Source organism: Podarcis muralis, chromosome 2 (genome assembly GCF_964188315.1).
Source record: "Podarcis muralis chromosome 2, rPodMur119.hap1.1, whole genome shotgun sequence".
Lineage (NCBI taxonomy): Eukaryota > Metazoa > Chordata > Lepidosauria > Squamata > Lacertidae > Podarcis > Podarcis muralis.
The window spans coordinates 110,310,336-110,332,868 of record NC_135656.1 but is presented as its reverse complement, the minus strand read 5'-3'; positions in this window follow the sequence as shown (position 1 = coordinate 110,332,868).

Here is a 22,533-nt window from a genome sequence, read left to right as displayed (position 1 = left end):
AGTCTGAATGTGCATGGCCTGAGGAGGTGGCGAGGTTGCCTTGCGTCTTTTCTACTGCTGGATTAGTGCCCCAGTCCACACACATGATTCTGCGCTAGGTAAAGGTAAAGGTAAAGGTAAAGGGACCCCTGACCATTAGGTCCAGTCGTGACCGACTCTGGGGTTGCGGCGCTCATCTCGCTTTATTGGCTGAGGGAGCCGGCGTACAGCTTCTGGGTCGTGTGGCCAGCATGACTAAGCCACTTCTGGCGAACCAGAGCAGCACATGGAAACGCCGTTTACCTTCCCGCCAGAGCGGTACCTATTTATCTACTTGCACTTTGACGTGCTTTTGAACTGCTAGGTTGGCAGGAGCAGGGACCGAGCAACGGGTGCTCACCCCGTCGCGGGGATTCAAACCACTGACCTTCTGATCGGCAAGTCCTAGGCTCTGTGGTTTAACTCACAATGCAAATGCAAACCCTCATGCAAGAGAGATGGCGAGTTCAGAGCTAGAGGGACATACAGGGAAGTAAGAATCTCTCCAGATCTGAGGTGTGTGTTTGTTGGTGAGTGTGTTTGTGGTTGACAACATGTCATAGATGCAATAATAGTGCTTGGGGGGGGGGGTGTTTCCACTCCACACTAGATTCTCCACAAACCATGCCACTTCATTTGTTGTCCTGTAACGCTCCACCAATGTTGCTGCATTAGATGGCACTGTGGTCTAAACCACTGAGGCTCTTGGGCTTGTCTATCAGAAGGTCAGCGGTTCGAATCCCCGCGACGGGGTGAGCTCCCGTTGCTCTGTCCCAGCTCCTGCCAACCTAGCAGTTCGAAAGCACACCAGTGCAAGTAGATAAATAGGTACCACTCTGGCGGGAAGGTAAACAGCATTTCTGTGCGCTCTGGTTTCCATCACAGTGTCCCATTGCACCAGAAGCGGTTTAGTCCTGCTGGCTACATGACCCGGAAAGCTGTCTGTGGACAAATGCTGGCTCCCTCGGCCTGAAAGCGAGATGAGTGTTGCAAGCCCCATAGTTGCCTTTGACTAGACCTAACCATCCAGGGGAAAAGGGACGCGGGTGGCGCTGTGGGTAAAAGCCTCAGCGCCTAGGGCTTGCCAATCGAAAGGTCGGCGGTTCGAATCCCTGCGGCGGGGTGCACTCCCGTTGTTCGGTCCCAGCGCCTGCCAACCTAGCAGTTCGAAAGCACCCCCGGGTGCAAGTAGATAAATAGGGACCGCTTACTAGCGGGAAGGTAAACGGCGTTTCCGTGTGCGGCTCTGGCTCGCCAGATGCAGCTTGTCACGCTGGCCACGTGACCCGGAAGTGTCTCCGGACAGCGCTGGCCCCCGGCCTATAGAGTGAGATGAGCGCACAACCCTAGAGTCTGTCAAGACTGGCCCATACGGGCAGGGGTGCCTTTACCGGCCTCTTAAGTGAGATGGGCGCACAACCCTAGAGTCTGTCAAGACTGGCCCGTACGGGCAGGGGTACCTTTACCTTTACCTTTACCTAACCATCCAGGGGAGAGGGGGCACTCTTGCGCTGTAATGGAACAAAAGCAGGAACCAAAAACAAACCCTGGAACATTTGTTGTAGAAACATTACAGGATTTCAGCAGGAAGCTATGGGACACGCACTGTCCCAACCACCCTGCCTGGAAGCTTTTGCAGGCACACACTTTATTGAAAGTGAGATCGCGCACATCTGCCCCAGTGCCATCATGAATGCCTCAATCATTTGAGAGCCGCATCTATTTGTATTAAGCCCAAAGGGTACTGTGCAATAACCAAGTTTGGTCAGCAGGTGGCAGCACCTACTCACACTGCAGCTCACTGGGTTGTTTCAGCTTGGGCTAATTTACTTTTAAGAAAACCAGTACTAGAAGCAGCAATAGCAAGGTTTAAAAAAGACTGAACAGAAAGCAGGCCTCCCACACTTTTTTGTGTCATTTGCTCCCAATGCAAATGTAAATAAGACATGTACACACACCTGCACAAACACACAGCATGAAGATGCAATGAAGAGGAAGCTTTGCCTGTTGAATTTCTGCCTGCCGTGTCGCCATTAAAGTCACAGGAGCCCAGCTAAGGAGAAAAGGATACCATTTCTAATGCAGATAATGTTTCTGTGGATCATTCGATGCAAAGAAGGGCCATGCTCAAGAACATACAGTGCTTTTTTCTGGGGGGTACGCATACCCCTAAACATTTTGTGAATCTAAGTTTGGCCTCATTGAGGAGCAGTATTTCAATAGGAGTAGGAAAATGACTGTACCCCTTGTTACCGGAAAAATCCGAGGGCTCCCTTGGACAAAACAAAGACACCAACCAGGATAACTTGGAGCAAAACAGCAGCCTGTAGGCTTGGCCTTTATTGAACTGATGCATCAGGGTGTTCCCCTCACTTGCAGGAGAGAGGAAAGACCCAGAAAAAAAGTGTGCCAGGTCTTATAAAAACTTTTGAAATTCCCCTCCTCTAGGTCAAGCCCACCCCCCAGAAACATCATGCATATATTACAGAAAGGAGGGGTTGAGGGAGGAGTTGGTGGCAACCTGAGTATCTTGTCACCTGGCTGGTTCCTCCTTTCCCCCCTCCCCATGAGTCACTTCCAGGAGACAAAGGGGAGTTTGCAGTTTCCTGCCCCCTGAGGGAAGATCTGATCATTGTCCTTTGTTTCAGTCCATGCTGAATCCACTCCCATATGCAAGTTCTTTGTGATCTTGATTGCCTTCTGTCTGGGATCATCTGGGCAGGGCTCCTGCAGATGTGCTGAGATGTGCTGAGATGGTGGAGGGATTATGGCTGACCAGGACTAAGCCACCCCCCTCTGTTAGTTCTTGTCATATGGAGTAAAATAAAAATGGAACAGTGCAAATCCGATGTATGGTTGATTTTCTATGAATTTATAACAGAAATGTGGCGTATGTAGTGTGTGAGTGTGTGTGTGTGTGTGTGTGAAGTTTGTACAAGCAGAATGATTCGGGTGGGGGGGTTCCTGCTACACCCTAAACGTTTTTTAAAGGAAAAAAAGCAGTGAGTACGTATAATACCTGAATGAGTGGGAAATGAATTTTCAGTCATTTTCAGCTAGGGAAAAATGGTTCCCCTCTCTTTGCATGGCAAAACCTATACTGCCAAAATCCCTCCTCCTAAAAAAACAAAAACAAAAAAACCTGTTACAATGACTCCATCCAGCTTCACAGCCTGTGGGAAACTGCCTAAAGAGTGCTATACCTAGAAAACCACCCTGGTAAGAAAATATTAGAGTATAACACACAGTCTGTGCTGCTGGTATAGAATTAAAAGCTGCCGTTGGCCATGGTTCTCTGTGGACGAATGGAGCAGCACCTCTCCATTTCTGCACCACTGTGGCGATAGTCCTCTTCACTGGGCATATCAGTTAGAAACCAGTTCCATTAAGATCAGAAGGAGTAATAAGGACAGAAGCGGAGGCCTTCTGTTAAAAACCGTCCACATTCCTAGAGAGAATCCTATTATTCCGAGAGATGCATACAGATTTATTCCACCAGGGGGAGATCTCTTGCAAACACAGTACAGTGGTACCTTGGTTCTCAGACTTAATCCATTCCGGAAGTCCGTTCCAAAACTAAAGCATTCCAAAACCTAGGTGCGCTTTCCCATAGAAAGTAATACAAAATGGATTAATCCGTTCCAGACTTTTAAAGACAACCCTTAAAACAGCAATTTAACATGAATTTTACTATCTAAATCCATAAAATGAAAGCAATAATGTACTGCAGTCACACAATCAATCAGTCGGTAGCTGAACTGGGTCCCACACAGTCACAAAAGCAAAACAAAAAGCGCCACAAAAACAAAAATGCAAAATAAATAGCAAAAACACAGAAACCTTAGCGTAACACTCAAATCGGAAGCGTAACACTCAAAACGGAGCATGTTCGGCTTCCGTAAATAGTTCGCAAACTGGAACACTTACTTCCGGGTTTGCAGTGTTTGGGTTCCAAGTTAAACAAGGTGTTTGAGAACCAAGGTACCACTGTACTGAACTCAATAACATTATGCAAAGCCAGAGAAAAAGTTTCACATGAAGAGCCAACATAATTTTAAAGAGAGTGTGTGTGTGGTTTCTCCTACCAACCCCTCCTTTTTCTAACATCTTGCCTGATGAAGAATTCTGCGGAACCTGAAAGCTTGTGCAGTATTTTGCGACAATTTGCCTGTTCCTTATAAAAGTATTGTTCAACTGTGCATTGGTGGGTGGGTATTGGCATGGAGGGGGGATGCTGCTGTTTTCAAAAGCATCTTAAGAGACATGCAAGCTTCTCTGCTGTGGATCAGAGATGAGCAGTGTGGTCTAGCGGTTAGAATGTCGGACTAAGAGCCGAATGCAAATTCTGAACAGCTGTGAAGCTCACTGGGCGACCTTGGGCCAATCTCTCTCAGCCTGGCCTACTTTGTGTTCATATCCCACATATTTTCCCCTAAGGGAGCTTAAAAGGTCCTCCTCTGCCTTATTTAATCTGCACAACAACCTTGTGAAGGTAGGTTTGGCTGAGGGGCAGTGACCGGCCCAAGGTCACCCAGTGAGCATCATCACCAAGTGGGGACTTGAATCCTGGTCCTCCAAGTCCTAGTCCAACACTCTAACCACTGTGCCACACTGGCTCCCATCTGGAGGGCAGCAGTTTGGGGGGGAGGCTAGCCTACGTTCATCAATGTGCAGATGATACCAGCTCTACCTCTCTTTCAAATCAGAACCAGTGAAGGCGGTGAACATCTGGAGGCGGTTGGAGGATGGATGGTGGCTAATTGATTGAGGTTGAATCCTGACAAGACAGAAGTACTGTTCTTGGGGGACAGGGGGTGGGCTGGTGTAGAGGACTGCCTGGTCCTCAATGGGGTAACTGTGCCCCTAAAGGACCAGGTGCATGCCTGGGAGTCATTTTAGACTCACAGCTGTCCAAGGAGGCGCAGGTCAATTCTGTATCCGCACTGGAGGTGCTTCATCTGGTACGCAGGCTGAGACCCTACCTGCCCGCGGACTGTCTCGCCAGAGTGGTGCATGCTCTGGTTATCTCCTGCTTGGACTACTGCAATGCGCTCTACGTGGGGCTACCTTTGAAGGTGACCTGGAAACTACAACTAATCCAGAACGCGGCAGCTAGACTGGTGACTGGGAGCAGCCGCAGAGACCACATAACACTGGTCTTGAAAGACCTACATTGGCTCCCAGTACGTTTCCGAGCACAATTCAAAGTGTTGGTGTTGGCCTTTAAAGCCCTAAATGACCTCGGCCCTGTATACCTGAAGGAGCGTCTCCTCCCCCATCGTTCTGCCCGGACACCGAGGTCCAGCGCCGAAGGCCTTCTGGAGGTTCCCTCATTGCGAGAAGCAAAGCTACAGGGAACCAGGCAGAAGGCCTTCTCAGTAGTGGCACCCGCCCTCCCAGCAGATGTCAAAGAGATATACAACTACCTAACATTTAGAAGACATCTGAAGGCAGCCTTGTTCAGGGAAGTTTTTAATGTGTGACATTTTAATGTATTTTTAATCTTTGTTGGAAGCCGCCCAGAGGAAACCCAGCCAGATGGGTGGGGTATAAATAATAAGTTGTTGTTGTCCTAAGGGGCCATCCTGCTCTCTAGACTGTTCTGTGAAGACTGCTTGAACAATCCCGCCATCCCACCAAGCCTTTGTAAGATAGTTTGCCGTAACTTCACCGTGAGAACTTCCCGTCTACGGTGGTGAGGACCAGAGGCGGAATTACGCTTCCTGAAAAAGAATTATTCCCCTCAAGAAGACTCAGTCAGGTATGAAGGCATTTTGGATAGCAGCAGTGTGTCCCTAAATAAGAAATTCTTGCATCCGGTACTTATCACTTGGGAGCTGCAATAACGGTAATCCTTCTCTGCCTTTGGCACTGTTTTTCCCAGGGCCTCAATCTGAAAAAACAATGCGTCATTATGAAGTATATTAGTTTTAAGAGGTTCCAGTCTCGCTCCCTCTGGCTTCAAATGGAGCTCAGAATTAGCAGTCACCCAGCAGGACTCTTAATGTTCAGACACCCCCCACACAGCTGTGGAAAAAGGAAATTGGAACCCAGGGACTGATAATAAGTAACTTGATTCAAAATCCTCTTTGCAGACTAATGGAGTGTTACTGATTCATACAAGGGGGAGGCAGGAGAGTGGAAGGAGACGCCAGAAGACCTGAAGGTTGAGAGATCTTGTTGGGCCGTTGGTAGTGTGGTTTTCCCATTGTTCTATGCATCAAACGTGCTAATAACTACAGTGGTGCCTCGCAAGACGAAAAGAATCCGTTCCGCGAGTCTCTTTGTCTTGCGGTTTTTTCGTCTTGCGAAGCAAGCCCATTAGCGGCTTAGCGGATTAGCACTATTAGCGGCTTAGCGGGCTTAGCGGATCAGCTGATAAGCGGCTTAGCGGATCAGCTGTTTAGCGGATCAGCTGATAAGCGGCTTAGCGATCAGCTGTTAAGCGGCTTAGCGGCTTGGGAAAAAGGGGGGGGGGAGGGAAAAAACCCTGCAGGAACTCGCAAGACATTTTTGTCTTGCGAAGCAAGCCCATAGGAAATTCGTTTTGCGAAGCACCTCCAAAACAGAAAACCCTTTCGTCTAGCGGGTTTTCCGTCTTGCGAGGCATTCGTCTTGCGGGGCACCACTGTATTTCTGTTTATCCCACACACACACAGCATGCCACTTCCCTTGCAACATGAAGGGAATGACTGACAGAACTAAAAATATATCTTTCTACGAAGCCCCATTAGCCATTGGCTGAGCAACTGTGATGTCACAGAAGGTTCGTGTGAATTCTGACTCTTGGTGCGGATGAATCAGTCATGGAAAGTTAGCTTTCAGCACAGCTGCTGCGAGAGAAATGGAAGGTTTGGTTTGGTTGGGTTGGGTTGGGTTGGCTAGATAGAAAATCTCACACAGGGCCCACAGACAGGACATGGGAAAGTTTGTTGCAGGATAGGCTGAGGAAATCAGGCGTTTAGGAGACAGGAGAGTAATTCAACTTCAAAGGTGGAACTAATATATGAGATAGACTCATGACATGCAAAGCGAGATATGTCAAGCCTTTATTTCTTATACAGGTGAAACTCGAAAAATTAGAATATCGTGGAAAAGTTCGTTGCTTTCAGTCATTCAACTTCAAAGGTGAAACTAATATAGATAGGCTCATGACATGCCAAGTGAGATATGTCGAGCCTTTCTTTGCTACCATTGTGATTATCATGGCATTCAGCTGATGAAAACCCCAAATGAACCATCTCAGAAAATGAGAATATTCAATGAAATCAGCAAAACAAGGATTGCAAATGGAGCAAGATTGGACCTCTGAGAAGTAGAAGCAGAATCTCGCTTTGCATGTCATGAGTCGATCTCATATACAGTGGTACCTCGGGTTAAGTACTTAATTCATTCCGGAGGTCTGTTCTTAACCTGAAACTGTTCTTAACCTGAAGCACCACTTTGGCTAACGGGGCCTCCTGCTGCTGCTGCACCACCACCACCGCCCAATTTCTGTTCTTATCCTGAAGCAACGTTCTTAACCTGAGGTAATATTTCTGGGTTAGCGGAGTCTGTAACCTGAAGTGTATGTAACCTGAAGCGTATGTAACCTGAGGTACCACTGTATTAGTTTCACCTTTCAAGTTGTATGACTGAAATAAAGGAACTTTTCCACGATATTCTAATTTTTCAAGTTTCACCTGTATTTGAAGATGGCCCTCAAGATATTTGAAGATGGCATATCTCTTCTCCGTCTCCTCTTTCCCAGGCTAAACATACCCAACTCCCTGAAACCATTTCTCTTAAGGCTTAGTTTCCAGAACCTTGATCATCTTAGTTGTTCTTCTCCAGCTTAGAAGGAGAAGAAAGCTTAGTTTCTTCTCCAGCTTAGAAGGAGAAGAAAGCTTCTGGACTTAGGACCCACAAAGATGTCCTTTTTATTGCGCTCACAACGCTATTGGGACAGTGATAAAGGATTCCACCTTAAATACTCTTTGCACCCGCAGATGTCTGGAACATAGCTATCAACGTTTCCCAGTGTGGTGTAGTGGTTAAGAGCGGTAGATTTGTAATCTGGTGAACCGGGTTCGCTTCCCCGCTCCTCCACATGCAGCTGTTGGGTGACCTTGGGCTAGTTACACCTCTCTGAAGTGTCTCAGCCCCACTCACCTCACAGAGGGTTTGTTGTGGGGGAGGAAGGGAAAGGAGATTGTTAGCCGCTTTGAGACTCCTTCGGGTAGTGATAAAGCAGGATATCAAATCCAAACTCTTCTTCTTCTAAAGGGAAATTCCCTTATTCTGAATAGGATTCCTCGCAAGAAAAGGGAAAAGTTGACAGCTATGGACTCTGGAGGCAGTCGCCCTGCTTCATTCTCAGGAACAAAAACCTTTTCACGAGTGGTTTATTTTCCTCCTGTTTTCATTGCGCTGCAGCAACAACGTGGTAGCAACGGGGAACTATCGCAGAAAAAATTAGTAAGGCCGAATAGGCGTGACGCGAAATATCCCCCCTTCCCACACACGCTAAAAGAGGGGCCCTCAAAGGAATTGCTGCTGCGCGACATACACATTTCTGGTGCAAATGAATCACAGGCTAAAATTATATAGGTACTTGGGGGCCGGCGCCTAGAGGTTTGCATTGGCAGTGAGGAGATGGCTGGTTTTCCATTCGTTTCTTCCTTTGAAGAAACCTAGTGAGAAAGTCTGGCTATAGGGCCCTGTCTCTGATGGTGAGGGAGGGGTGAGTTCATCTGGGTGGTGATCGAGAGGCCGAAGCTTTGAAGTTGGTCTCTGTCTGGGTGGGGGAAGAGCATGCTTAGACAAAAAGGGATGCTTGGCCCTTGAGGCATGACACACAATAAAAATAACGTGGTGTTTTGCTCCAGGGGAACTTCTGAGGTGGTTCCAGTACTTCCACGCCTCTGGTGGAAGAGCTTTCCTTATGTCCTCCTGAGTCACTTTCATCTCATGTGACTGGTTGGAGAAAGACCCCGCCCACCCGCATCGGAAGGGGGGTGACTCTCTTCAGACCCCCCCCCCCTTGCTGACTGCTCTTGTGTAATTCTCTCCCTACATGGTGACTAGCTCTCATCCTATATAGCTTGGTGAGTCATTCCCTGACCATTATGGTGACCATTAAGGAATCTTGCAGTGAAGGACAGGAGAGGTCTATATTTGGGCACAGTCACCCACGGGCAAGAATCGTATTGTTACAAAAGTGGAGTGTGTTCCCCCTCGCTCTGCCGAGGAGGTCCAGGCACTCACCCAGGGTCTGTGGTCCTTTGGGAAATTGGGACATGTAGGTTTAAGAAATATAATTTATTCACCTATTTACACCTTCTGTCTGCAGTAGAGAAAGTGGGCTTCTATCTGCATAAGAATAATTAAGAGTACAAGCCAATCAACAAGATTCTCAAGCAAAGTATCTCTGTAGGCTGAACAGATCTTTGGATTTGCACTCAATATACGGTACCTCTAGGGGGAGGAAGCTCCAGAGCCAGAGAGAGGCCACCAATACTCCTGTAGTAATAATAATAATATATTATTATTATTATTATTATTATTATTATTATTATTATTATTTTATTTATACCCCGCCCTTCTGGCTGGGTGGCTCCCAACAGAATATTAAAACACAATAAAACATCAAACATTAAAAACTTCCCTGAACAGGGCTGCCATCAGATGTCTTCTAAAAGTCAGATAGTTGCTCATTTCCTTGACATCTGCTGGGAAGGCATTCCACAGGGCGGGCGCCACTACCAAGAAGGCCCTCTGCCTCCTTCCCTGTAACTTGGCTTCTCGCAGGGAGGGAACCGCCAGAAGGCCCTTGGAGCTGGACCTCAGTGTCTGGGCAGAACGATGGGGGTGGAGACGCTCCTTCAGGTATACTGGGCCGAGGCCGTTTAGGGCTTTAAAGGTCAGCACCATGGAGGGAGTCCAGATCTTACAGCATGGTCCTTTCAAGAGGGGCTTGTCCCCCACAGCAGTGCAGCCCTGGAGTGCAAGGCATTGCTCCCAGCCTGCCTTCAGCCAGCCTGCCCAAGATGGCTCTCAGTCTTTCTTCTTCTTCCCAGAACACCTTGCTTAAAAAAAACCCCTCTCTTTTCCTGTCACTTCAAATACACCCCCCCCCATCACCTTGGCAACATCTGTCTCCCCAGGCCAAAGGATTCCTCTTCAGTGGCCCGTCATGTTAACAGATTTGCTTGTCTGGCACAGTTCTGCCACTTGTACTTTCATCTGTATCCCTAGTAAGCAAAATCCCACCATTTATTTTCTAGGGTTTAAGCAGGGTCACAGATTTTCTAGGAGCAAAGAGAGACGCCTTACGCCAGGCCATTGCTCCATCTGGGTCAGTATTGTATACACCAGCCTTTCACCAACCTGCTTCCCTCCCTATTTTGGGGGCTACAGCTCCTGCCAGACCAAGCCGTTTGGCCGTTGCTCTCCAGGGTTTTGAGCAAGACCTGGGTGGAGATGTCAGTGGTCAAATTTGGAACCTTTTGCAGACACAGTACAGTGGTACCTCAGGTTAAGAACTTAATTCGTTCCAGAGGTCCGTTCTTAACCTGAAACCGTTCTTAACCTGAGGTACCACTTTAGCTAATGGGGCCTCCCGCTGCCGCCGTGCGATTTCCGTTCTCATCCTGAGGTAAAGTTATAAAGTTCTTAACCTGAGGTACTATTTCTGGGTTGGCGGAGTCTGTAACCTGAAGTGTCTGTAACCTGAAGCGTCTGTAGCCCGAGGTACCCTGTATGTACTGTATGTGCCCTAACTATGAGCTCTGTGTCTTCCTCAAGTATCTAAGACATTTTTACACTGATTTTCAGCTGATAAGGTTCCTAGAATGGCTTACATAAAACCAATGCGCCTGGTCACGCAAATGTCACCAGGGTCAATGCCTGACCTAGAAGGAACAGCCGGGGAATACTCCTGCCTGAAACCCTGCTGGCCAGTGTAGGCCACGCTGAGCTTGGTGGATCAGTAGAAGGCAACTTCTTATCCCTAATGAAACCAACAACCACTTGTGAAGGTGCTGCATAACCAGAACGAAATACTTTCGTTTCACTGTGCAACCTAAAACTTTGCCAGTTTCTTCGTAGTATCCTGAAATATTTTGAGTAGGCCCCCTCTCCCCCCCCATTGTTTCTGCCATTTTGATTAATGTGGCTGCTCATAGCTCAGTCGGTAGAGCATAGAATCCGAGAACTGTAGAGTTGGAAGGGACCCCAAGGATCATCTAGTCCAACCCCCCCTGCAATGCAGGACTCTCGGCTAAGGTATCCATCTTAATCTCAGGGTCAAGGGTTCAAGCCCAACGTTGGGCAAAAGATTATTGTGTTGGACTAGGTTATCCTCCTGGTCCCTTCCCTAAAATTGAGTAAGGTAAAGGTAAAGGGACCCCTGACCATTAGGTCCAGTCGTGGCCGACTCTGGGGTTGCGGTGCTCATCTCACTTTACTGGCCAAGGGAGCCGGCGTACAGCTTCCGGGTCATGTGGCCAGCATGACTAAGCTGCTTCTGGCGAACCAGAGCAGTGCATGAAAACGCCGTTTACCTTCCCGCCAGAGTGGTACCTATTGATCTATTTGCACTTTGACGTGCTTTTGAACTGCTAGGTTGGCAGGAGCGGGGACCGAGCAACGGGAGCTCACCCCGTCGCGGGGATTCGAACCGCCGACCTTCGATCGGCAAGTCCTAGGCTCTGTGGTTTAACCCACAGCGCCACCCGCATCCCCAACAACAAAATTGAGAAAATCTACATCAGACATTCAAAATCCAACAAGCTTGCTATCCCAGCCATCCCAGCCTGGTTAGCCCCCTAAAAACTCCGATACCCCATAATTAAATACAATATACTCCCATAGAGACTACCTTACACTGCGTTTAAAACCAAAATCACTTTGGATAGAAACTGTTTCTCAGACGGCTAGTCCTAGTCTTTATAATCCTGTACCTTCTTCCAGAAGGCAGAAGCTGAAAGAGATCATTTCCGGGGTGAGCACTATCTCTGCCTTGGCAGCCAAGAAGATCAGGAGGAAAGAACTAGATAAAATAGTGGTCAACTGCAAAGGGGATTCGGATATTTAATTTGGCACATTTTACTAGAGAACCTTCTGCTATTCTATTTTATGCAACAAACAATCTTAGTAGTTTTGACCGTGGTTTATATTGCGTGTGTGGTGCCTGGTGATTTTTATGGTTATTGCTGTTTTTCCCTTTTGTTATTTTTCTGAATGATGCCATGGCCTATGGCTAGCGCGATAAAAGTCGATGATGATGATGATCCCTTCCAACTTTCCAATTCTTTGATTCTGCTAAAATTTATATTGAGTGGTTTGTTTTATTATTTTATTTTGTCACCTTGGAGGCTTCTAATTCACAGCGGGTTATGAGTGCTTTAAGGAACCAAAATGATTAAGCAAAAGCAGCTCACCCATCTCTCGTGAGGGGCAAGCGAGGAACTGACTGGGAGTCAGTTCTGTCTGTCACGCAATAGAGAGATAGAGAGATAAAGGAGGCCTTGGCTGGCCATAGGCAAATCACATGGCCAAATAGGGTGACCAAATCTCGGATGTGGCAATTTGTAAAGCAATCAGGGAGAGATGTAAGATTGTATGCACTTGAAAACATTCCTAACAGATTAACCAGTCAGATAGAAAAGCACAGGCAGTGATCCTGCAGATTGCAATGGGGGCAGGAAGACGGTTGGGTGGAGTTGGAATGATCTATCCCAGGGACGTCCAGCTCCCAAGAGACTGTGATCTACTCCGGCGGTGGGGGGGAACTAGCAGTGATCTACCCTTTTGAGGGGGTGGGGGGCAAGGCAAAGTTGCTGAGCTTTTCTTGGGGGGCAAGACAAATAGTTCTGCTGCTTTTGGGGGGGCACCTTAAATTGCTACACAAATATTAATCCCGCTAGCAGTGACTGCGTCTTCCGTTCTTGAAATTGTGCACAAAAAAAGGACAAAGCAAGGGGGCGGGGGCAGATACTCCTTTTCCCCCACGGAGGAAAATGAGCCCGTGATCAACTGCTATCAACCGGGGATCGACCTGTCGATCGCGGTAGACCGGTTGGAAATCCCTGATCTATCCTCCTATTATTATTATTATTATTATTATTATTATTATTATTATTATTATTAGCTCTTATTAATCACCTTTGTCAGAGACTGCCTCCAGGTCCCAGCTCACAGAGGACCCACGCTAGCCAGCGGTAATATACAAAAGTCTTTATTGAAGTACATCATCCATTTTCAAACCCTAGCGTGCGTCTCTACGTCTAGACACTAGACCGGCGAAGCTCCGTCTGAGTCTCCGCCCCCTGTACACCAGCTTAAGACTCTAGCCTTACTCCACCTTTTCCGTCTCTCCTTCCGCCTCTGGGTCCTACCACCCCCCGGGGTCCCTTCCTTCCTGGACGCTTCGGAGGCGGACCCCTCGGATTCTTCCCCCTCCCTTCGGCGGGCTTTAGGACCTGGCTCCCTATCCGGGCTGCTCATTGCGCCACCCTCTTGTACATTTGAACTTGGCGCGCGCGCGCTGCCTCCGACCTTCCTTTTGACCGTTTCCTCGCTCTCTGATGCAGGCGTGGCTAACCCTGACTCATGTCCTTCCGCTGACGGAAAGCTGCCTGCTGCCGATGCCTGGGACTCCTCCCCCCTACTGCTCTCCGGTGGGGAAGCTGGTCCCGATTTCCAGCTGCTGCTCTCCGAGTCCCCTCTGTCCCCTCCTTCCTGAGGTGTTCCCTCTGGCAACCCCCTAGCTCTGACCACGGGAGCCCCTTTCTGTGAATCCTCCGATTCGCTGGAGAGACTTAGAGACCTCGGGCGGCTCTCATCGCTCACTTCTCCCTCGGATTCCTCCCCCTCGGTCTCTAATTCCTCCCTTTCCTGTCCCTCTGCTCCTGAGCCCCTGACATCCATCCCCCCTCGAAGCCCCCCCTTCCCCCCTCCCCTCCTTCCGGTGTGGGTACTGGGTGCTCCGTCGTAGCGGGGGTGAGTGCCGGATACAGTTCGTCCCCCGTGTCGTACATCAAACCGGCTAGGTCCGGCTCGTTCTCCGTGCACTCGTTGACGTCGATCTCCTCTGCTTCCATGTCTCTGCCGTCGTGTTCGAACCCCACGTCCTCCCCCCACACGTCCATGTCTGTCTCCCCCCCGTTCCCCTCTGAGGGTGATGTCTGCCAAGGACCCCCCAGCCACTTCCTGCGCCACTGCTCCTCTGGTCGATCGTCCCACCAATAAGAGCGGTCTGAGGCAGACCCCGAGGGTGAGCCCTCCGGGGAGCGTGTGTCTGGTGCCGGTTCCTCGTCCGAGGCGAACCCCTGGAACGTGCTGGCTGAAAGTGTGGGTGTGAAGAGCCAGTCGTCGAAATACTCGGCTGGCATGGGCCTGTGTGGGAAGAGGGCATGAAATTCTTCCTTTAGCAGAGGCTCCTCCAAGGCATAGTCCGGCACCCAACTGTTGGCACTGGCCGGGGTACCCTCTCTGGCTAGGAGATATTCTACTCCCTCTTCCCCCCATCTTGAGTCTAAAATCTCTGTGACCTCGTTGATGTGCCCCCTTCTTGGCGACCCTCCCTTTCTGGGCCCTTCTCTTAGCGGGTCTGGCGCTGTGCCTGGCTCCTAAAATCTATGAGGTGCTTTGTAGGGCGTGAGCACCGATCTATGGAACACCGGATGCATTCTGGAACCCTCCGGAAGTGCCAACCGGAAGGCCACTGGATTGACCTGTGCCTGGACTTGGTAGGGCCCTAGCTGCTTATGCCCTAGCTTCTTCTTCGCTAACGATCTGGTCGGCACTGCTTGCGCTGCTAACCAGACCCAGTCTCCCACCTGTATGTCTTCCCCAACTCTTCTGCGTCTGTCGGCCTGCAGTTTGTATGCGTGCTTTGCTAGTTCTAACTGCCTCCTGAGCTGTTCGTGGACTTCCTGCAACTCCGACGCTAAGGCTTCCGCTGCCTGTGGCTCCCCCTCCCCCACTCTCTCTAAACCCGGGAAGGTTCTGGGATGCCTCCCGTTGTTGGCGAAGAACGGCGTCACCCCTGTCGACACGTGCTTCGTATTGTTGTAAGCGAACTCTGCGAGGGGCAGGTAGTCTACCCATGTCGTAGGCTGCTGATTGGCGTAACATCTCAGGTACTGCTGCATGATGGCGTTGACCCTCTCCGCTTGCCCGTTGGTCTGTGGGTGTCTCGCCGACGCTAGATTGATCTTGACGTTCAGGATGCCCATCAGCTTCTGCCAGAAGTTCGAGATGAACTGTCGCCCCCGTTCGGAGAGAATAGACCGTGGCAGACCGTGGACTTTAAACACGTGGTCTATGAACAGTTTGGCGGTCTGTTCCGCCGTGGCCACCTTCGCACACGGAATGAAGTGTGCCATTTTGGTAAACATGTCCACCACCACTAGCACTGCTGTCTTTCCCCTCGAACTGGGCAGGTCCGTGACAAAGTCCAGGGCCACCCTCTCCCACGGTTCTGATGGTGTCTGCAGCGGTTCCAGCAGTCCCGCCGGCGGTTTGTGAACTGACTTGGCCCTCTGGCAGGTGTCGCATCTCGAGACGTAATCCGCTACTTCCCCCCGCATCTTGGGCCACCAAAAGTCTCTGGCCACTAATTCTACCGTCTTTTCTTTGCCAAAGTGCCCGGCGGTGGGAGAGTCGTGTAGCTGCTGCAGTACCCTTGCGCGGAGGTCGTCTCCCGGCACGTAGAGCGCTCCCTTGCGGATGAGTAACCCGTCTCTTATCTGGAACTCGCCGTCCTTCGCCGTGCCCTTGTGCACCTCCTCCATCTTGGTTCGTGCGAAGGGGTCCTCCTGCAGCGCTTGACGTACGGCGTCCAGGTCCACGGTTGCCGAAGCGCATGCCCACGCTTCCGGTGCGAAAATGTGCTTGGCCGCCGACAGTGCCGCCTCCTCGAGGTATTGCGGCTTTCTGGACAATGCATCCGCCATTACGTTGTTGTCGCCCGGGATGTACTCTATCTTGAAGTCGAAGTCCGCGAAGAACTCCGCCCATCTAATGTGCCTCTGGTTCAGGAACCTCGCCGTGCGCCAATACTCTAGATTCTTGTGGTCCGTGCAGACCTGCACTGTGTGTCTGGCTCCGATAAGGAAGTGCCGCCATGCCTTGAACGCTGCATGGATGGCTAGCAACTCCCTGTCCCAGATGGTGTAATTCTGCTCCGACTTGCTGAGCTTCCTCGAGTAGAAGGCGCACGGCCTCCAGTCCCCCTGCTGGTCTTGTTGCAACAGGACGGCTCCCACGGCTCTGTCTGAGGCGTCTGTCTCCACCCTCATCGGTCTGCTGGGATTCACATGCAGCAGCTGCTCTTCGGACGCGAAGAGGCGCTTGAGTTTCTGAAAGGACTGCTCCGCTTGCTCCGTCCAGATGAATTTCTTCTTCGTGGAGCTGAGCGTGTCGGTGATGGTCGCCGTCTGCATAGCGAACCCCTTGATGAACTTGCGGTAAAAGTTGGCAAAGCCGACAAACCGCTGGACTTCCTTCCGATTGCGCGGGCTTTTCCAGTCCAATACTGAGCGAACCTTGGCGCTGTCCATGGCGAGCCCCTTGTCCGACAGTTTGTAGCCCAGGAAATCCACCTCCGTCATGTCGAACTGGCACTTCTCCAGCTTAGCGTACAGCCTGTGCTCCTTCAGTCTCTGCAGAACTTCCCTGACATCCCTCTCGTGCGCCTCTCGCGACTCAGAAAATATCAGGATGTCGTCCAGGAAGCATACGCACTTCTTGTAAAGGAGTCCCGCCAACACGTGATGCATGAAGGCTTGAAAACAGTGAGAGCCATTTTGTAATCCGAAGGGCATAACTCTGTATTCGTAGGTGCCCAGTGGCGTGAACATGGCCGTCTTCCACTCGTCGCCCTCCCGCATGCGAATCAGGTTGTACGCCCCTCGCAGATCCAACTTGGTAAAAACGCGTCCTTTCCTCACCGTCGCGAGCAGGTCGTCTATCTTGGGCATGGGGAAGGCCGAGGGCTTGGTTTTCGAGTTCAAAATTCTATAGTCCACCACCAGTCTTTTTTGGGGCGTATCCCGCTTCTTCACAAAGAATACTGGGCTGCCTCCCACCGCTTTCGACTCCCGGATGAACCCGCGCTTCAAATTGTGATCTATGAACTCCCTGAGTTCCTGCAGTTCATCCTCAGACATGGAATACAGTTTCCCGGTTGGCAGCGTCGCCCCCGGCAGGAGGTCAATCTTGCAGTCATAGGGTCTGTGCGGAGGTAGCTTGTCCGCCTCCTTCTCACAGAATACCTCCAAAAATTCCGCATACTTGAGGCACTGCTTGCAGCGTGCCCAAATGTAGCTGCGGGTCATCCTCTTCCCATTCTGGGCTAGGTAGGATGCAATGTTCCGCACAGTAGGAGGAGCCAAAAGTCAGTTGGCGTTGGTACCAAGCCAATGCTGGGCTGTGCCTGTGCAGCCAACTCATGCCCAAAACTACGGGCGTGTCCGACAATTGGGTGACATTGAAGCTGATGACTTCCCGGTGATTCCCAATTTGCATCACCATAGGTGGCGTCTGCTGTACCACCTGCCCCCCCAGCAGTTCCCTGCCATCTACTGTGACCACCTTCAGGGGCAGCGTGGCTGGCAGTAGCGCTATGTTGTGTTGCTGAATAAACTCCAGTCTGATAAAGTCCGCATTACTGCCAGAGTCAATCGTAATAGGCACTTCTAAGGTGAGTCCATTGGGCAGCTGGAGCGATGCGGTGAGCTGCACCACTGGTTTGGGCGGGAGGGGGTCTGTGGGCTGCAAAATCTCTGGGGACTTCTTCACTGACTCGTCTGGCTGGGCCCCAGTGCCTCCGTTTCCAGCCAGACTCCGTCGTTTCCCTGCTGTGGTCCTCTTTGCTGATTTGCTTCCATTACTGTCAAGGAAGCTGCAGTGTGCTTGTGGAGCCTCTGGGGACACTCTTTCGCCATGTGCTGTCCACTTTCACAGATATAGCACTTCCTGTTCCCTCTAGGCGGCTTCGTTTTGACTGCTCCCGGTGTTAAGGCTCTGGTTGCTGAGTGAGCCCTAGCACCGCCAATCTCCATCGGCTCTTCGCCCCCTCCCTGTGGAGGCGTGGACTGCGCACGCGCGACCTCCCTGGACAAGAGGGGGGGCCCTCTCGCTGGTGTGCGTCCCCAACGCCCTTCTTCTTTGCTCCATGGGCGTTCTTCCAGCCGCACCCCCACCGTTAGCGCTCTTTCAACCACTTGCTGAGTGCTTTTGGGTCTCTCCCCCCTTGCGATCTCATCCTTGACCTGCGGGTTCAATCCCTCCCAAAAGAGGTCTCTAACAGGCGGAGAATCCTTATTCCAACCCAGGACGTTGACCAATGCAAAAAAGCGGGAATGAAACTGCCTTACGCTGGCTTTCCCTTGTCTTAGCCCAAATATGTCCTTCCGGGCAATGTCAATGTCAATGTTTGATAAAAAGCAGGAATCCATTGCTTTAATGAATGCATCTGCGCTTTGGAGCGCTGGATCCTTATCTCTCCACAGATTGCGCAGCCATGCTTTCGCGTCCCCTTGCAAATGGGACAAGATAAACCCCACCTTCTCTTGCTCATCTCTAAAGTCTTTTTCCAGCAGTTTCAGCGCAAACTGCACGTCTGCTCGGAAATTGGGGTAGTGCTGTAAATTCCCATCGAACTGAGATACAATGCTGCCTCCTCTCTTCCCCAACCCAATCCCCTCGGATCTGGGTCCCGGTTGCCCCTGCTTCGCAAGCACTTCCAACCTGGCTTGGAGATCTCTGCAGGCAGCAGCCGCTTCGTCTTCTCTCTTCCTGGATGCGATTACCTCCGTGTTGAGTTGTGTCACCGCATTTTGCAAGGCAGCTATTTGCTGTTCGGTAGTCATTTCGCCTGACTCCTGTGAGCTCGCGAGGCACCAGTCTTCTTCCCGCGCTGCGTATACTCACGCAGCGACTCCTTCGGTGAAGAAAACTGATGAAACAGGTGACGGAGCTTACTGTCAGAGACTGCCTCCAGGTCCCAGCTCACAGAGGACCCACGCTAGCCAGCGGTAATATACAAAAGTCTTTATTGAAGTACACCATCCATTTTCAAACCCTAGCGTGCGTCTCTACGTCTAGACACTAGACCGGCGAAGCTCCGTCTGAGTCTCCGCCCCCTGTACACCAGCTTAAGACTCTAGCCTTACTCCACCTTTTCCGTCTCTCCTTCCGCCTCTGGGTCCTACCACCCCCCGGGGTCCCTTCCTTCCTGGACGCTTCGGAGGCGGACCCCTCGGATTCTTCCCCCTCCCTTCGGCGGGCTTTAGGACCTGGCTCCCTATCCGGGCTGCTCATTGCGCCACCCTCTTGTACATTTGAACTTGGCGCGCGCACGCTGCCTCCGACCTTCCTTTTGACCGTTTCCTCGCTCTCTGATGCAGGCGTGGCTAACCCTGACTCATGTCCTTCCGCTGACGGAAAGCTGCCTGCTGCCGATGCCTGGGACTCCTCCCCCCTACTGCTCTCCGGTGGGGAAGCTGGTCCCGATTTCCAGCTGCTGCTCTCTGAGTCCCCTCTGTCCCCTCCTTCCTGAGGTGTTCCCTCTGGCAACCCCCTAGCTCTGACCACGGGAGCCCCTTTCTGTGAATCCTCCGATTCGCTGGAGAGACTTAGAGACCTCGGGCGGCTCTCATCGCTCACTTCTCCCTCGGATTCCTCCCCCTCGGTCTCTAATTCCTCCCTTTCCTGTCCCTCTGCTCCTGAGCCCCTGACAACCTTCTTTTAAAAAAGTAAACTCAAAGCAACTTGCAATATAATCAAAACATGAAAACCAATATAAAGCTATATAAGAGCTGAAAATATTCGCAAACATAAAAGGTGATCTAACACATCTCACCCGCTAAAGGAGGCCACAATATCTAAAACTACCGAGATTAAAGGTCAAAAGCCTGGCTGAAAAGAAGTGTTTTTGCCGGACCCTTAAAAAGTAGCCTGTGATAAGGTTCTTTTGGCAGGGAGGTATTATTCCTAACACAAGAATTCCAGAGCCAGTAAAGACTCGAAGGATCAGGCATTTTGGGAAAATGTTTATTCTAACATTCAGGGCAAGTGAGAAACTAAGGACGCTCTTATGATGGCCAGCTGGAATGGAAACATTGGAGGAGAGCCAAAAGTTGTGGATCTCAGCTGAGAAGATAGAGTGGCCTGGCTTAACTTTTAGTCTCCCTCAACTGCAACCTGATGGAATGGCTTCTGCTAGGTGACTATTCTGAAGGGCGAACCTGATAAATAGAACCAGCTTCACAGCAGAGCTGGTGGTGTGACTCTGCTTCTCTTCTCATCCTCTGCTGTAGCCCAATCCATCAGGTACTGGATGGGGAAGACCCATTAGAACAGGGAGTGGCCATGGAGACCATATAACACCGGTCCTGAAAGACCTGCATTGGCACCCAGTACGTTTCCGGGCACAATTCAAAGTGCTGGAGCTGACCTTTAAAGCCCTAAACGGCCTCTGTCCAGTATACCTGAAGGAGCGTCTCCACCCCCATCGTTCTGCCCGGACACCGAGGTCCAGCTCCGAGGGCCTTCTGCTGGTTCCCTCACTGCGAGGTTACAGGGAAGCAGGCAGAAGGCCTTCTCGGTGGTGGCACCCACCCTGTGGAACGCTCTCCCAGCAGATGTCAAGGAAATAAGCAACTATCTGACTTTTAGAAGACATCTGAAGGCAGCCCTGTTTAGGGAAGTCTTTAATGTTTGATGTTTTATTGTGTTTTTAATATTCTGTTGGGAGCCGCCGAGAGTGGCTGGGGAAACCCAGCCAGATCGGCAGGGTATAAATAAATAGATGATGATGATGATGATGATGAACTGGTTTTGGTAGACCCAGGTTCCCCTCCCTTCCTCTCCTAGAGAGCGATGCAACTTGTCAATATTTTGCAGGAGGGATTCACCCACACACCAGGAAACGTAGGTTTCCCCCTTTAAAGTGGATTGAAGTTCTCTGTTGCCCTCACACAACAAATCCATTTTTATTTTTTTTAGGACTTAGGAAAGTGACAGAGCGATGCCCCAAAAGCAAATTAGGATTGCAAGATGAATGCTCTTCCTTGCATCAGATGGAATGCTCATTAAAGACCAGATACAATCTAAATGCAAAGTGTACTTTGCACAAGTAGTTTGGGATGAACCCTCAACAAACAGGTCATGAGGAGGCGCCCCTAAATAGGCTTGCATAAGACTGTGTGGACGTGGGTGGCGCTGTGGGTAAAACCTCAGCACCTAGGACTTGCCGATCAGAAGGTCGGCGGTTCGAATCCCCGCGGCGGGGTGTGCTCCCGTTGCTCGGTCCCAGCGCCTGCCAACCTAGCAGTTCGAAAGCACTCCTGGGTGCAAGTAGATAAATAGGGACCGCTTACCAGCGGGAAGGTAAATGGCGTTCCGTGTGCGGCTCTGGCTCGCCAGATGCAGCTTGTCACGCTGGCCACGTGACCCGGAAGTGTCTGCGGACAGCGCTGGCTCCCGGCCTATACAGTGAGATGAGCGCACAACCCTAGAGTCTGGCAAGACTGGCCCGTACGGGCAGGGGTACCTTTACCTTTAAGACTGTGTGCTCTAAATCTCTCCCCCCCCCCCCACTCCAAAAACAACAGCAACTTTTAAATGGCACCTCTGGGCTCTCCAGAAACTTCTGCATAGAATGCAAAGGTGAAAAAATAGAACTAATGTATATTAAATAGATGTAGCTGGAGAGAAAAAAGAGAGAGAGAACTCAACCGCTTCTTTATGACTTATTCTTCTCCCCGGTCTCTCCTCCATTCCCAGGCTTTTAAACTCGCTGCCACATTCTGCATACACAGAGCTGCCCTGGGGCCCTGTTTAAACTTCCTGAAAAGGTCAGGGAGAAGCCTGTTCAGCATTTGCAAGAAGGCAGGTGGAGAGGAGGAAATGTGAGAAACCCCCAGCAGGGCTGCAGACAACAAAGGAAACAGAAGCGGGTCACACGTGTGTGTGTGTGTGTGTGTGTGTGTGTGTGTGTGTGTGTGTGTTATGAGCAAGTCGTGTCCCCTTTCTTTCCCTTTGGGAAGATCACATAGAAACCCAGAACTTCTCCACCAATACCAAAAATGCAGAGGAAAGGGGAAGCGTGAAACTGCCAGAGGGACATTTTCTTTCAGTGGAATAGCAGTAGCTCAGTGGCAGAGTAATAATAATAATAATTTATTATTTATACCCCACCCATCTGGCTGGGTTTCCCCAGCCACTCTGGGCGGCTTTCAACAGAACACTAAAATACAATAACCTATCAAACATTAAAAGCTTCCCTAAACAGGGCTGCCTCCAAATGTCTTCTAAAAGTCTGTTAGTAGTTTTTGTCTTTGACATCTGGTGGGAGGGCGTTCCACAGGGCGGGTGCCACTACCGAGAAGGCCCTCTGCCTGGTTTCCTGTAACTTGGCTTCTCGCAGTGAGGGAACCACCAGAAGGATCTCCACATAGGGTCAGGAAAGACCCCAGCTTGAAACCCCAGGGAGCCACTGCCAGTCAGTGTAGTCTGAACTAG